Source organism: Triticum aestivum, chromosome 6A, assembly GCF_018294505.1.
Source record: "Triticum aestivum cultivar Chinese Spring chromosome 6A, IWGSC CS RefSeq v2.1, whole genome shotgun sequence".
NCBI classification, from domain to species: domain Eukaryota; kingdom Viridiplantae; phylum Streptophyta; class Magnoliopsida; order Poales; family Poaceae; genus Triticum; species Triticum aestivum.
The window spans coordinates 232,905,379-232,919,983 of record NC_057809.1 but is presented as its reverse complement, the minus strand read 5'-3'; positions in this window follow the sequence as shown (position 1 = coordinate 232,919,983).

Genomic DNA, 14,605 nt, shown 5'->3' with positions numbered 1-14,605 from the left:
CGCCGCATCGCTCCTCTGCACAACAAGGGGAGGCCGGTGTCGGATCATGGATTCTAGCAAAACCCTTGAGGTTCGAACACTGGGGTGCGCACGAAGGTTTTCTCCCTATCGATCCATGCCCTAGCTCTCTAAGATCTCGTGGACAAACTCGACAAACTTGCAACACAAAGACACAAGATTTATACTGGTTCGGGCCACCGTTGTGGTGTAATACCCTACTCCAGTGTGGTGGTGGTGGATTGCCTCTTGGGCTGATGATGAACAGTACAAGGGGAAGAACAGCCTCCTGAGGTTGAGGTGTTCTTTTGCTCTCTTTTCGTGTCCCCTACTATGGTGGATAGTCCTACTTATATAGGCCCTGGTGCTCTCCCCAAATATTGAGAGGGAAGGGAGCCAACAACAGCCAATTTGAAAGGGGACAGCTAGTACAGCTTATCCTGACAAAAGTAGTCTTCGCCTGCAAAAGGCTCTAGTGGTGACGCCATCTTGGGCTCCATGGTGACCTCCATCTTGTCGTCCTGCTGGTCTTGGTCTTGTTGCAACGATATGGAAACCTTTCCTTGATGCCTAGGTACTCCGCGCCTGCGCTTGCCCCCTTGGCACCAAAGAGGAAACAAGGACGTTGTGCACGCTGGCGCCCGCCTGGTGCCCGCCTAGTCTCGATCGTCATGGCTCACGTCACGAGGACCTCGCGAGGTTTGCCTTGCCTTGATCTCTCCGCCCCTCGCGAGCCTGCCTGGCGAGGCCACTCCTGAAGAGGTCTTGCATCGTCTGCCTCGCGAGGGTCTTGAATACCTCGTTGATGAAGATGGGTCGTACAGACCAGCTAGCCCAGCCACGCCGTGGGCCGCGGGCAGGCAAGTCTGGGGACCCCCGTTCCCAGAATGCCGACAGTAGCCCCCGGGCCCAAGGCGTGCTCGGGCTTGGCATTGAGGCGACGCCAAAGGTCAAGCGCGGTGCGCTGCAGGCCCCAAAAGCCTGCAGCCTCGGTTGACGCATGGCGGTTGGTTGCACGTGGGCGGCTCCGCTTCCCCGCGCTGCCTTGGCAACTGCCCATCTTGACAAAAAGGCTGGCGCAGACAGTGATTGCCTTCATTGCTTCTTCCTCGCCTTGCTCAAAATCCCCTTTCTCGCTCCTTGCTGCCGAAACCTCCAGATCCGCTCCAACCTTGCTCCGCATCTGCGACCAATGGCGCCGCGCAAGGTCAAGTCCTCCTCGGCGCCGCGCAAGGTCAAGTCCTCCTCGGCGCCGGCTTGCTTCGAGCCAGCCCTCGATGTGCCCAACGTCACGGAGAAGAACCTAGCCGCCACGCGCTTGCTGGCGGCGGGGGAGAGCGACAAGATGTGGAAGACGGAGCTCCGGCTTGCCTCCGACGAGCCGGAGCCTGCGTGAAGCACCTTCTTCCCTTTCTTCACGAGCAGCATCGCCGCCGGGTTGGTTCCCCCCTTTTCCAATTTCTTTTTTGAGGTCCTCGACCACTTCGGGCTGCAGGTGCTGCATCTCCATCCCAACTCCATTCTTCTCTAGTCTATCTTCACCTACTATTGCGAGGCGTACCTGGGCGTGATGCCATCCGTGGCACTGCTGCGCCACTTCTTATTCCTCCGCCTTACCGGCGGCCATATCTCTGGGTGCGCCAACTTCATTGCGGCCGGCTAGGCCAACTCGATCTCGAACACCGGGAAGAGGGTTGACAATATCAGGGCCAAATGGGTCATGATGAGTGCCAACTGCGTCCATCCACGCTTGGAACTGCCGACGGAGGCGCCCCAGTATGACAAGGGGTGGTCTCGCGTAGAGCTCACCGACGAGCGGGCGTCGTCAATGTTGGAGCAGATGAAGATTGATTTGAAGCTGGGCAATGCGAAGGCGGCCAAGGTGACGGGGGCCATGCTCCTGAAGGAATTCTTGATGTTGCGTGTTGCTCCACTTCAGGCGCGTGCGCGCCCTTTGTGGAAGCTTGGAGATGAAGAAGACAAGATTCGTCTGAGCCCGGTGGCCTTTCCTGATGATGAGATGACTGCAGTTATGCGCCTCTTGGTTGGGGATAACCAAGAGTACCCGCCGAGCGCCTTTGTTCCTTTGTTCCATCGCAAGGAATGGGAGCAATTCGTTGCCTCCAGGCCGACCTTTGACGCCCGCATGCTGGTGCCGCCGACGCTCGTTGGGGCCTCTGCAATGCCGAAGCCGGTGGAGGTGTCTTCTGATGTGTCCCGCGGGGAGGAAGACTCAGAGGAGACCCCCGAGGAGATGGGGGAGAACTCCCCCTTGAGCAAGGACGACATCCTCCGCGCTCTGCCAGATGACACCGAGGTCAACGCCCGCCAGGAGGAAAGGGAGCTGCCCCTCATCCCAACAAGGGGTAGATCATCGCTGGTCTCTCGAGATGCTCCCTCCGACTTGGCGCCGCCTGGGGACAGCTCCGGCCCTTCTGCTGTGTCGTCTTCTTCCCCCGGAGCCGTGTGCCCACTCCTTAGGCCCTGATGCTTTCGGATTTTAGGATCCTCAAGCGGAAGGTGGACTATGTCATAGTGGATCGGTAAGTGCTTCGAGCTTTGTCTTGTTCCTGCTTGTACTTGCTATTTTCTGACATTCGCCCTTAGTTGATCAGGCCGGTGTCTTCAGCGAAGAAGAGGAAGGAGGATGCCGCGGCCGTGCCCCTCTCCGCGGAGAAGAGAGGCGACAACACCCACACCTCCCCAGCCCGGTCGCCCTCGCGAGGCCAGAAGGAGCATCGGCAGGACGAATAAGCCCTCGTGGCCCCGCTGGCTCCGGAAGCGCCGGCACCCGGCTCGGCTGATGAGGTCCCAAGGGCTCCGGAGCCCTCGATCTTCCAGGCCTTGGTAACGACGTCGCCTCCTCCTCCTTCTGTGCCTCTGGCCCCGAATTCTTCTGCTCCCTCCGTGGTCTTGGAGCGTGTCTTCTCGGGGATGGCCAAGCTACGGGAAGACCTCCTAGGCACGGGCCCGCACCTAGTGGTCGGGCGCCTGGAGCTTGTCAGCGTTCTGGGAACGGGGGTCCCCAGACTTGCCTGCCTGCGGCCTGCGGCGTGGCTCAAAGGGGGGCCCAGCACGGCCCATCTTCATCAACACAGACCCAAGACCCTCGCGAGGGGCCAAGGCTCGCGGGGCGGACGACACGGAGCTTCCTCAGGCACGGCCTCACCAGGCTGGCTCGCGAGGAGGCGGAGAGATCAAGACGGGGTACCTCACGAGGTGCCCGTGACGTAAGCCATGACGACCAAGGGCGCCAGCCCGCGCAGTGTCCTCCTTTCCCCTTTGGTGCAAAGGGGGCAAGCGCAGCCGCGGGGTACCGAGGCATTAGGCAAAGGTTGCCATTTCGGTGCAACAAGACCAAGACCAGGAGGACTGCAGGACGGAGGTCATCGTGGAGCCCAAGACGGCGTCACCACCAGAGCTTTGTGCAGGCGAGGACCAACTTTAGTCAGGATAAGTGTACCAGATGTTCCCCATCAAAATGGCCAATTGTTGGCGCCCTTCCCGCTCAATATTTGGGAAGAGGCCCAGGGCCATTGCCTATAAATAGGACCAGCCACCCACAGGGAGAGGGGGTTCGGGTTGAGGTTCAGGTGAAGGTTAGAGATCGAGCATCGAGGATCAAGGATCGGATCAAAATCAGAGAGAGAAGGGTGACTGAACTCCTCCTAGCAGTTCATCCCCCCCCCCCTCAGCCAAGAACAGACCCTCACGAGGCTGTTCTTCCTTGTATTGTTCATCATCATCAGCCCAAGAGGCAATCCACCACACCACACACTAGAGTAGGGTATTACACCACAACGGTGGCCCGAACCAGTATAAACCCTGTGTCTCTTGTGTTGTTCTTTCCATAGCTTAGATCTTAGCGAGGCGGAGGGGTGCAGGTAGGTAGGAGGCGAAATCTCCGTGCGCACCCCAGTGTTCGAACCTCAAGGGTCTGCCGGAACCCGAAATCCGACATTTGGCGCGCCAGGTAGGTGTGCGCCGGAATTCGTCTTCCACCACCCCGTTCTCCTCCGACCATCGCGTCCATGTCTGACGCTCATCGGGCCCACACCGAGCGCCGGGCCGCTCTCGCTTCCCGTGTTGCCTAGACGGCTCCTGTCAGTGGGCGTCCTCGCTGTTCCCCATCACCTGCCGTCAACACCGCCACCGGCCCGGCGGGGGACGAGCAGCAAGCATCATCTCAGCATCCGTCAGTGCGGCAAGACGGCCGCACCGCTACTCCCTCGCTCACCCTAGCTGGTTCTTTGTCCCGCGTGCTCCGTGCACCCATGGAGGCTCGAGCTGCGCTCATCGCGGCAAACGAGCTCCTGCGCTACCATCCCGTCTACAACATCTACGAAGAATGGCTTGATCGCGTCGCCGAGCTCGTCCGTGCCGCAGGGGGCTCTCCTACGCCGTCCGTTCCGCTGCACCGCACCCCGCCCCGCGCGGGTGACGAGGCTTCGGCGGCGCCCCGGCCGCCTCCTCCTCAAGAAGGCGCCATGGCTCCAAGGCGTGTGGCCCCTGGGCGGAACCCGCTCCGTCAGGTGCCAGTGCGGCAAGAGCAGAGCTGCCAAGAAGTCCCTCGCCCGCAAGAAACTGCCCGGGCGCTCCCTGCTCTAGCACGTCGCGACCATGCTCCTGCTCCCGCATGCCAAGACCCCGCGCTGCTCCCAGCTGCAGCGCGTGGGGACATGCAAGACCAATCTCTCCGTCACCCAAGGCCTCCCGTGGCCACAGCAGGCTGCCGTGCCTTCACCACCGAGCTACGCAGCGTCGCGTGGCCCGACAAGTTCAAGCCAGACCTGCCTCCTCGTTACGACGGCACGGCCAACCCTGCGGAGTTCCTCCAGCTCTATGAGCTGGGCATCGAAGCTGCCAACGGAGACGAGAAGGTCATGGTGAACTGGTTTCCCATGGCGCTCAAGGACGGGGCCCGCACCTGGCTCCTGAACCTGGCTCCAGGCACGATCTCCTCCTGGGACGAGATGCGCACCCGCTTCATCGCCAACTTCCAAGGTACTCGCGACCGGCCACCCGCCGTGAGTGACATGCGCCGCATCAAGCAACAACCCGGGGAGACCCTACAAAAGTACATCCAGCGCTTCAACAACGCATGCCTCAAGATTCCCAAGGTGACTGAGGAGGCCATCATCTCAGCCTTCTCCGACGGCGTGCGTGATGTCAAGATGAAGGAGGAGCTGGCGATGCATGAAGACCTGTGCACTTCCTTGGATTTGTTCAACTTGGCAACCAAGTGTGCCAGGGCTGAGGAAGGGCGTCTCTCCCTCCTCGAGCTGCCTGCCGCAGACCCAAAAGAGAAGAAGCCCAAGGCCAAGGATGTGAAGCACAAGGGGGGCTGCCGTGCTCGCCGTAGAACCAGACACCAAGCGGGGCAGAGATCTGCCCGAACCTCCCAAGGGCAGTCGATACTGTGTGTACCACGACCTCCACACCCACAACACCAACGAATGTCAAGAGCTCCGAGCCGTGCGATAAGGAAGGATCGGCCGTCGCCCCGACCGCGATGACCGGGGCTACGGTCGAGGAGGAGGAAGGAACGCAGGACGCTGGGAAGACCGTGGCCCGTGCCAAGGGTGGCGCGATCAACCTCGCGAGGATCGCTGGCAAGATCCGCCTCGCGAGGGAGACTGGAGGGATCAGCCTCGCGAGGATCGCCCGCAAGGCAACGCAGGCCTCCCTCCGCTGCCGCCGCAGCCAAGGAGAAACGAGGACCGCCATCAGGACGAGGGGGCTGGGGGCTTCCAGGAGCCGCGCGCGATCGCCTGCATCCTGGGCGGGGCTCAAGCCCCAGCCTCTCAACGCATCTTCAAGCAGTTCGCCTGCGAAGTGAATGCAGTCCTCCCCAAGCTCGAAGCCACGCGCCCTCTCAGGTGGTCGGCATGCGCCATCACGTTCAGCTCAGCAGATCAGCTCAAGTGTGCGGCTACAGCCGGAGTCCTCCCGATGCTTTGTTCCCCAATCATCAGCAACGTGGTGGTCACCAGGACCCTCATCGATGGCGGGGCAGGGCTCAACGTCCTGTCCGTGGAAACATTCAACAATCTCCAAGTGCCCTACAGCCAGCTTCAGCCAACCAAGCCTTTCTCGGGAGTCACCAACGGCTCCATGGTCCCGATTGGGCAGGTCCGCCTCCCTGTCACCTTCGGGGCATGCGACAACTACCGCACCGAGCTCATTGATTTCGATGTCGCTCACATTCGCCTGCCGTACAACCCCATCCTTGGGTACCTAGCGCAGGCCAAGTTCACGGCCGTAACTCACCATGGCTACAACGTCCTCAAGATGCCAGGAAGTGGCGGAGTCATCACGGTGCCCTGTGAAGAGAAGGACGCGGTGTGTTCCCTAGAGCGAGCCTTTCAGGCCGCGTCATTGGAAGACCCGGATCGTGGAAGCAGGAGGCTTCCCGAGACCGCCCCCAAGAAGAAGAAGACATCGTCTGGCCCGGCCCCTCAGGAGGCAGGCCCCTCTGGGCCCACGCCTGCCCAGGGGGAACCTCCTTCCATCACATAGGAAAGCGCGCCCGGCGCCCTCCTTAGGCAGGGCTCGGGGGCTCTCCCCTAGAGGGCCACCGACCTGACTAGGGTCACGAGGGAGGCGCTTGGGCACCGCATGGAGGCGTGTTTCGAAGCACGTTTCCCTCAAGAAGGATTAAGGCAAGGAGAGCCAGACCCTCAGGAGTTTGTCGGCAAGGCCATTCAGGAGCTACATGAGTCAAGAGTCATGAAAGGCGGCCGCCTCCTACCAGCAGTGGCACCCCATTCAGGCGAGGATGGTGGCCTGCGCGTCTGCATCGACATACCAGGGCTCAATCGAGTCGCCTCTCTGGAGCGCCTCTGGCCCTCGCGAGTGGGGCACTGCGGAGGTCCACCCCACAGCTACGTTTGCATGCCTTACGGCTTGCCGAACGCGGCTGCCACGTACCAGCGCCTCATGAGGGGCATCATGGAGGCACAAGAGGCCAGGCGTTCCGTAGCCCTGGCGGAGATGGAGATGGTCCGCGAGGAGCCACCGGCGCCTCTGGAGCCTCCCGAGGCCCCTAGGCCTGGGGGCTCGTGAGGATCGGATTCCGCAGCCCACCGAGTCTGCTACACCAACAGTCCTTCGTCCTCAACATCATCAGGTGACATCTTTCAAGTTTCATTTCTAGCTGGGAGCGCCCCCCAGGGCTGCATTATTCCCAGGCCGCGTGGGTCCGTCCCTGCGGCATGTATCCCTTTTATTTCATGTTGTTAGCTTACCTTGTTGGGGGCGCCCCTTGGGCTGCATCATCCCCAAGTCGCTCGGGCCTGACCTAGTGATGTCCGCCTTCCCAGCATCTATTTGAATGAATCCACTCCTTCGCGGCTAATGTGTTTGACCTAGTTGCCCGCTCAACTGACGCCAACTGACAGAACTGCTCCCAAACGACATGACGCTTGCGCATGGGTCCGTCCCTGGAACGCCGACAAACCTGAATGGCTGAGCTTTGGCCATGGCGCCACCTCGTCAAGCCTTCAGTGCCTTATCGCCCCTCGGAAGCAACCAACGGCTGATTGTCAATTGTCATGGCAACCCCTCGTTCTTTCTATGATGGGTTTACAGGATCTCCTAAAGGAGCCGCGTCAGGCGAGTCCCTTGCGGTGTCTCCTTCACTCTCATCCGCGCGAATCGCTTGCACGTTAAAGGGGGGGGGGTGCCTGAGCATCGCGACTCAGGGCTCCTACTGGCTCTCCAGCCCTCACCCTCTGGCCTTGTCCATGGCATCGCGACCTGGCATACCAGCGACGGCTGAGACTCGCTCGAGGGCCGGGACCCGAGGACGTAGAGCAAAAAGGGGAGCAAAGGCGAGAGGGGAGGGACATGCGAGGACCTCGCCGAGCAACCTCACGCCTGCCGATGCACGGACCCGACGTCACACCAGAGAGCGACCCCTGATTCTCGAGATAAGTCACCACCCGGAAGCACCAGCTACCGTGGCACCATCCCCGTACCTAATGCAATCCCGTGTTAGCGACGCCGCTCTCCTTTCTCACCGTACGACGGCTGCTTGAGTGCCAAAGGGGACCTCCTGAGCATCGCGACTCAGGGGCTCTTACCGGACTCCGGGCCGCTCACCTCCTGGCCTTGACCACGGCATCGCGACCTGGCATACCAGCGACGGCTGAAGCCGCCTTGGGACTGGGACCTGTCGGCGCAGAGCACCAAGCCCTCGTGAGGTTCGAAAGGGAGAACTGAGCTAAGACAGAATGAGCAACTCGCACAATTCTACGACAAGGGTTATATTAACAAAACAGGATCACAGGCACCTTACAAGCCCCCACGGGATGCGTCTTTGATTCCTCGCAGGGAACAGATCCTAAAAGGACGCTAACTACGTGCGCCCCTGCAAAAGGCGCCATCATCAACAGTGGGCCGTCAAGCATCGGAGCCAACCCCATCCAGATCAGAGGCGGCGACGGCCAGACGAGCCCGCCCTGCTCCAGGAGCGGCGCCGGCTTGGGGGCTCGTAGCTGTCGTCGCTCGTCTCCGGAGACGCGAAGAGCTCGCCGGAGTCGCTGGAACCTCTGACGCCTCCGCCGCCTGAGGAGCCGCCAAGGGAGCGGTCGGCGGGCCCAGAACTCGCCGCAGCAGGGTCCCGGCCACCTCTCCCGGGGCAGCACTCCACCGCGCCCGTTCACATCGAAGACCTTGAAGAACATCACCAAAGCACCGTCGTACTCCAAGTGGATCGCGAAGGCGCCTCTTGTCCTGCAAACCCGGGTGACTTCGCTCCAGCCTCGAGTCATGAAGACCTCGCTCGGGGCAACGACTGCGACCTCTGCCTCGGTCACAAGGGTGCTGCAACCGGCGTGCTGCAGCCAAAGCTCCAAGAGTTCTCCCTGCGGGATGATGGAGGCGAAGAAGGGAGGAAGGCGAATCTGTAGGATCTAGAAGTAGATGTGTCTAGAGGGGGGGTGATTAGACACTTAGTGCTAAAGTTGCAATTTTTAAGCCTTTTCGGTTTAAGTGGAGTTTAGTGTCACATCCCTAGTTCTGGCCTGACCTATGCTTGCTTCCATATGTGCATCATGTTTAAATTTTTGAAACTTGAACTGAGGAATTCAGAAGCCTCAAAACCCTAAATAAAAGAAGGGCAAAAACCCTAAAATCTCATTCATTGTTCCAAAATGCTCTTCTTAGATGTTTAATATTTTTGGCAAGGGTTTTGATCCAAACCAAAAATAATGAACATTTTAAAAGGATTTATTTTTGGGACTTTGAATTTAAATCATTAGCTATTTGAATTTGAATTATATTCATATAACTAGAATATAATTTCAAATACCCCTGAAATATTTTATGAGCTTTTGGAAAAGTCCATCTAGCCAAATAAAAATATTCAGAGGAGTTTTTGGCATTGTTTGAATATTTTAAATTCAAAACAGTGGCAAAAGAATTAAATAAAAATAAAACAGAACAGAAAATTAAAAAAAGGGAGCAGAAGCCTACCCGGCGCTCACCTGGTAGCCAAACCGGCCCAGCACTGCAGCTGGCCTGCCCAGCCCGCCACCGCTACCCCCTTGTCGTCTTCCTCCCTGCCAGGAGGACGGGCACGCGCCCGGCGCGCGCGGCCACGCGCCCCGGCCACCTCCTCCCTGCCTGGCTGCCTCCTCCTCCCCTGGTCGCCTCCCGCGACGCCACGCAGCCCCTGGCTCCCTCTCTTACTCTCCTCGCTCCTTCCCTCCGTCCCTATCCCCCTCTGCTCCCTCTCCCTCCCGCGACCGAACGGAGCCCGTCGCCGCCGACCAGCGCTCGCACGGCCGCAGCCGTCCCGAAGCCTCTCCGACATGCCCTCGAGCTCCGCCGGTCCTCCCTCGTCCTCCTCGTCGTCTCACGCGACCAGAAGAGCCCCGGAACGCCGCCCCCGACATTTTCCCCCTCGCCGGCCGCCGAGGATCTTCACCGTCGATTCGCCACCATCGACGCTTCCCCGAGCCCGCTGAACCGCTCTCCGGCCTCCCTGTGAGCTACCGCATCTCCCCCTTCTCATCCTTTTTCCTGTTTGCGCACTCTAGCTAGCCCCACCACCTTGCCCGAGAATCCCTCGCCGCCGGCCATGGCGCCGTCGCGGCCACAGCCGTCGCCGCTTGCTTATGAGCCCGCCAACGCGCTCAGTGCATCCGAAGGAGCTCAAATCACCCAACTGCTGCTCCTCCCGTGCTCTGTGGCATGGTTCCCGTCGATAGCCGAACTCCGGCAGCCGCAAAACAGCTCGCCGCCGGTAGCTCCGGCCACCCCAGCTGCTGTCGCTTATCTCTTTAGATGCGCCTTCCTCCCAGGAACCCGTAGGAGCAAACCGCACGTCAAATGGTGCTCCGTAGCGAGCACACGGTGCACCTCCGCTGTCGGCCGTGGTCGTCGCCGGCGACACTCCGGTGGCTGGTGACGTGGCGACGTCATTAAACGCTAATGACGCACTAACCAACCCCCTAGGCCACTGACTGTGGGCCCTACACCTGGTCAAACCCCAGTCAGCGCTGGGTTTGACCGGGATTAGTTCCTGTGTCACTGACGTGTGGCCCCCGCACGTCAGGTTTGACCTGGACCCGCCCTGTTGACCTGATGACGTCAGGGTGAGGTCATGCTGACGCAATATTTCTTTTCTGGAATTTAGTTTATTTTATAATAATCAGGAAATTCCAGAAATAGCTAAAACTTCGATAAATCATAGAAAATTAACCGTAACTCCAAATTAAATAAATTGTATATGAAAAATGATCAGAAAAATTCAAACTAAAAATTAAGGGCATTTTCATGCATGTTTGATCAATGTTTGTCCTCTGTTTTGGACAAAACAAATTAAGGGCATTTAAATAACCATATATGGAGTTGGAATTTGAATCATGTATTCAAACCAACTTCATTTAAATCATAGCTAAGTGCATTAGCCCAAAACACATTCATATTTCCATGTCATAGCATGCATCATATTGTCGCATTGCATTGATTGTGTTTTTTTCCTTGTTTGCCGGTAATTGTCCCCTCTCGATAGACGTGTACTGGCGATGTGATCGATGACACCGACGAAGAGTTATATTATCTTCAGAAGTGCCAGGCAAGCAAAACCCCCTTGTTCATTCCGATAAAATCCCACTCTCTCGCTCCTGCTCTCTATTACTGCATTAGGACAACAACGATTCAATTGTTACTTGCTGCGGTAGCTGAACCCCTTTATCCTTTGCATGACCTGTCATTCCACAGTAAATAGATGAAACCCACTAGCATGAGTAGGAGTTGTTTGAGCCCTGTTGTGCCTACTCATTCATGTTTGTTTGTCATGCCTGCTATTGCTTAGAGTTGAGTCAGGTCTGATTCATCGGGGATGAATCAGAGGTGTGTGAACATGTCCTACTATGTGTGAGCTAAGTGTGTGAACACGATTTGGTAAAGGTAGCGGTGAGAGGCCATGTAGGAGTACATGGTGGGTTGTCTCATTGCAGCCGTCCTCAGGAACTGAGTTCTGTGTTTGTGATCCATGACCAGTTACTACCACACATTGGGTTCCGGTAACTCGACCCCTCTCGACTTATTAATCAACATGATCTCTGTCCAGGAGTTGCAACTAGTTTCTGGTGTTTGTAGGTAGTGTTAGTAGTCTACCAAGTGGCACCCGGTATAGGTGGGCTTGGGACAGACTAGGCACAGTGGCACGGTGTACCAAGTGGCACCCGGATGGTGGGCTTGGGAACCCTGCTCACATCGTTTGGGGCCGTGAGCGACACCCCGGCCGGATCTCCTTGCGGATGGAACCCGAATAGGCGATAAACCTGGACGAGAGACTTGTTCGGTTAGTCAGGTCGTGGCCGACTCCCTCGCCCGGATTCCGCTTGAAGGTTGCCGAGGTACATGACGTGTACAGGGCGGTAAGTGGCGAGAGCGTGTGTGAAGAAGTACATCCCTGCAGGGTTAACATCATCTATTCGAATAGCCGGATTCCTCGGATATGGAAACTTGGACCCCTTGTACAGTTCATAGACAAGTGAAAGTGGATACTCTAAAATACGCAAGATAAGCGTGAGTGCTATGGATGGCGTTCTCGTAGGGAGACGGGAGCGGATCCATAGTGGTGTATTGATATGGTGAATATGTGGACTCGTGTGCGCCACCTCAAAAGAGTTACTTGCAGTCGTAGTTCAGGATAGCCACCGAGTCAAAGCTGGCTTGCTGCAGTTAAACCCCACCATCCCCTTTGTTGATAATGATGCATATGTAGATAGATCTGATGTAAGTCTTGCTGGGTACATTTGTACTCACGTTGCTTAATTTATGTTTTTGCAGAGAGACGTCAGTCTCACTAGTAGTTCCACGTGGACTTCGACGTTTAGCTTGTTACCTCAGCTACGATCTTGTGCCCTCGGCAGGATCTGGTAGATAGTCAGGCTTCTCAGCCTTTTTCATTTATAGTTGTCTGTACTCAGACATGTTAAGCTTCCGCATGTGCTTTGACTTGTATGCTATGATTGTTGGGTCATGAGACCCATGTTTGTAATATCTCGCTCCTCGGAGCCTATTGAATAACTACTTGAGTCGTAGAGTCATTTTGTGATGCCATGTTGTATTGCACATATCGAGCATATTGTGTGTATGTTATTGAAATGCTTGGTATGTGTGGGATCTGACAATCTAGTTGTTTATCCTTGGTAGCCTCTCTTACCGGGAAATGTCTCATAGTGTTTCCACTGAGCCATGGTAGCTTGCTACTGCTCCGGAACACTTAGGCTGGCCGGCATGTGTCCTTCTTCGTTCCTGTGTCTGTCCCTTCGGGGAAATGTCACGCGATGAATACCGGAGTCCTGCTAGCCCGCTATAGCCCGGTTCACCGGAGTCCTGCTAGCCCAGTGCTACAGCCTGGATTCACTCGCTGATGACCGACACGTTCGATGCTGGGTCATGGATGCCTGTCCCTGTAAGTCTATGCCACTTTGGGTTTACGACTAGCCATGTCAGCCCGGGCTCCTTATCATATGGATGCTAGCGACACTATCATATACGTGTGCCAAAAGGCGCAAACGGTCCCGGGCAAAAGTAAGGCGACACCCGTGGGAATACCGTGCGTGAGGCCGCAAAGTGATATGAGGTGTTACATGCTAGATCGATGTGGCATTGAGTCGGGGTCCTGACAGCGCTGGTATCAGAGCTTGACTGCCTGTAGGATTACCAAGCCAAACTGGTCGAAGTTGAGTCTAGAAATTCTTTAGTTATATAAGGGAATTGATTGTGGGATGGAACGTAAGGCTCTTTTTACTCCTTGTACCTTATGCCTTCTGATCTGAGTCATCTTATCTTTCCTACGGGGTTAAGGAACTAGGTCTTCTCATCTTTCTATCAGGATCACGTGTTACTAATCCGTAGACTTATAAGATTGTTGGATTTAAGCCTCAGTCCAGTTCCTACTACTTCGGTATGTCTCTGGTGATCTCGAAACCTTGATATTGTGCTTCTGGGTGGTTATGCCACCATTTTGTGAATGTCTCAAATCTTTTTGAGCATTTACAGCCGTTATGCTGTCCGAGTCATCCCAGGTTTCTAAATAATCTGATGCAATTGCAAAATCCTTTCCCTCTGATTTCGATGACCTTTCTGGCCAGGTTAACCACACTACTCAGTGAGTTGAGGTACTCTATTGCCTTGACATTTATGTTGGAGTTAGTATTATGACCCTAGGTGTCTTAGGGGATCATCTAGTAGTCTAGCCATGTTTTGTGATCCCAGTGTGATGATTCTGGCCTTTATTCTCGAAAGCATCCCGTGATGCCAACTAGTTAGTAGGTATTCTATTCTTGGGTTTTCGAACCAAGATTCACCCTACTTACTTCATGTTGATAGTGTTGCTAGTTCCTTTAGATTATTAGTAACCTTTGCATTAGTCCTCGAGGTCCGTGGTATCTTCTTCTTCCAAATACCATGAACTACTTATGGCAGAAGTTCCTCGTTGAACTGAACGATCACAACCAGAGTGCTCTTGATGAGTTCTCCATTATATATTGTGGCTCTACCAGTTCTACCTTTCTGCGTGGGTTATCCGGAAGAAATATGTCGAACTTCGTTCGCCATGCTAAACCACGCATCCACAACTCAGAAAATCGTATGTTCCTTTGAGTTGTCCCTCTTTAGTTGTCTTCTGACCCTTGTTTATCAATTGAGAGTATGCGTGCAATCGTTCATCGATACCTATTACTTTTGTGGTCCGTCAAGCCATCCTATTCCGGAATGACTAGGAGAAACAAACTCCAATACCTCATCCATATCTAGGATTGGGTCAAAACAATTGTACTCCGCAGATCAAAATGCCAATCCAGCTTTTGCTCTGTTCTACCTTGGAGTATTACCGTCTTTTATATCGGGATTATTGTAGGAATTGCACACCATCCTATGAACTCTTGGTACAGTGATACTTCTTGCCATCATTGTTCATTCCTCGGTTCCTGTGTTATTGTAACCGGAATGCCGACAAGTGAATCGTGGTGTGTGAAATCAATACCCCTAGCAACTAGTTGCTTGGTAGTAAATGGACACTATTCTCATTCTTAGCATGTTGGTTATTGAATCACCCTTCTAAGATAGATTGTGCTACCTAGTC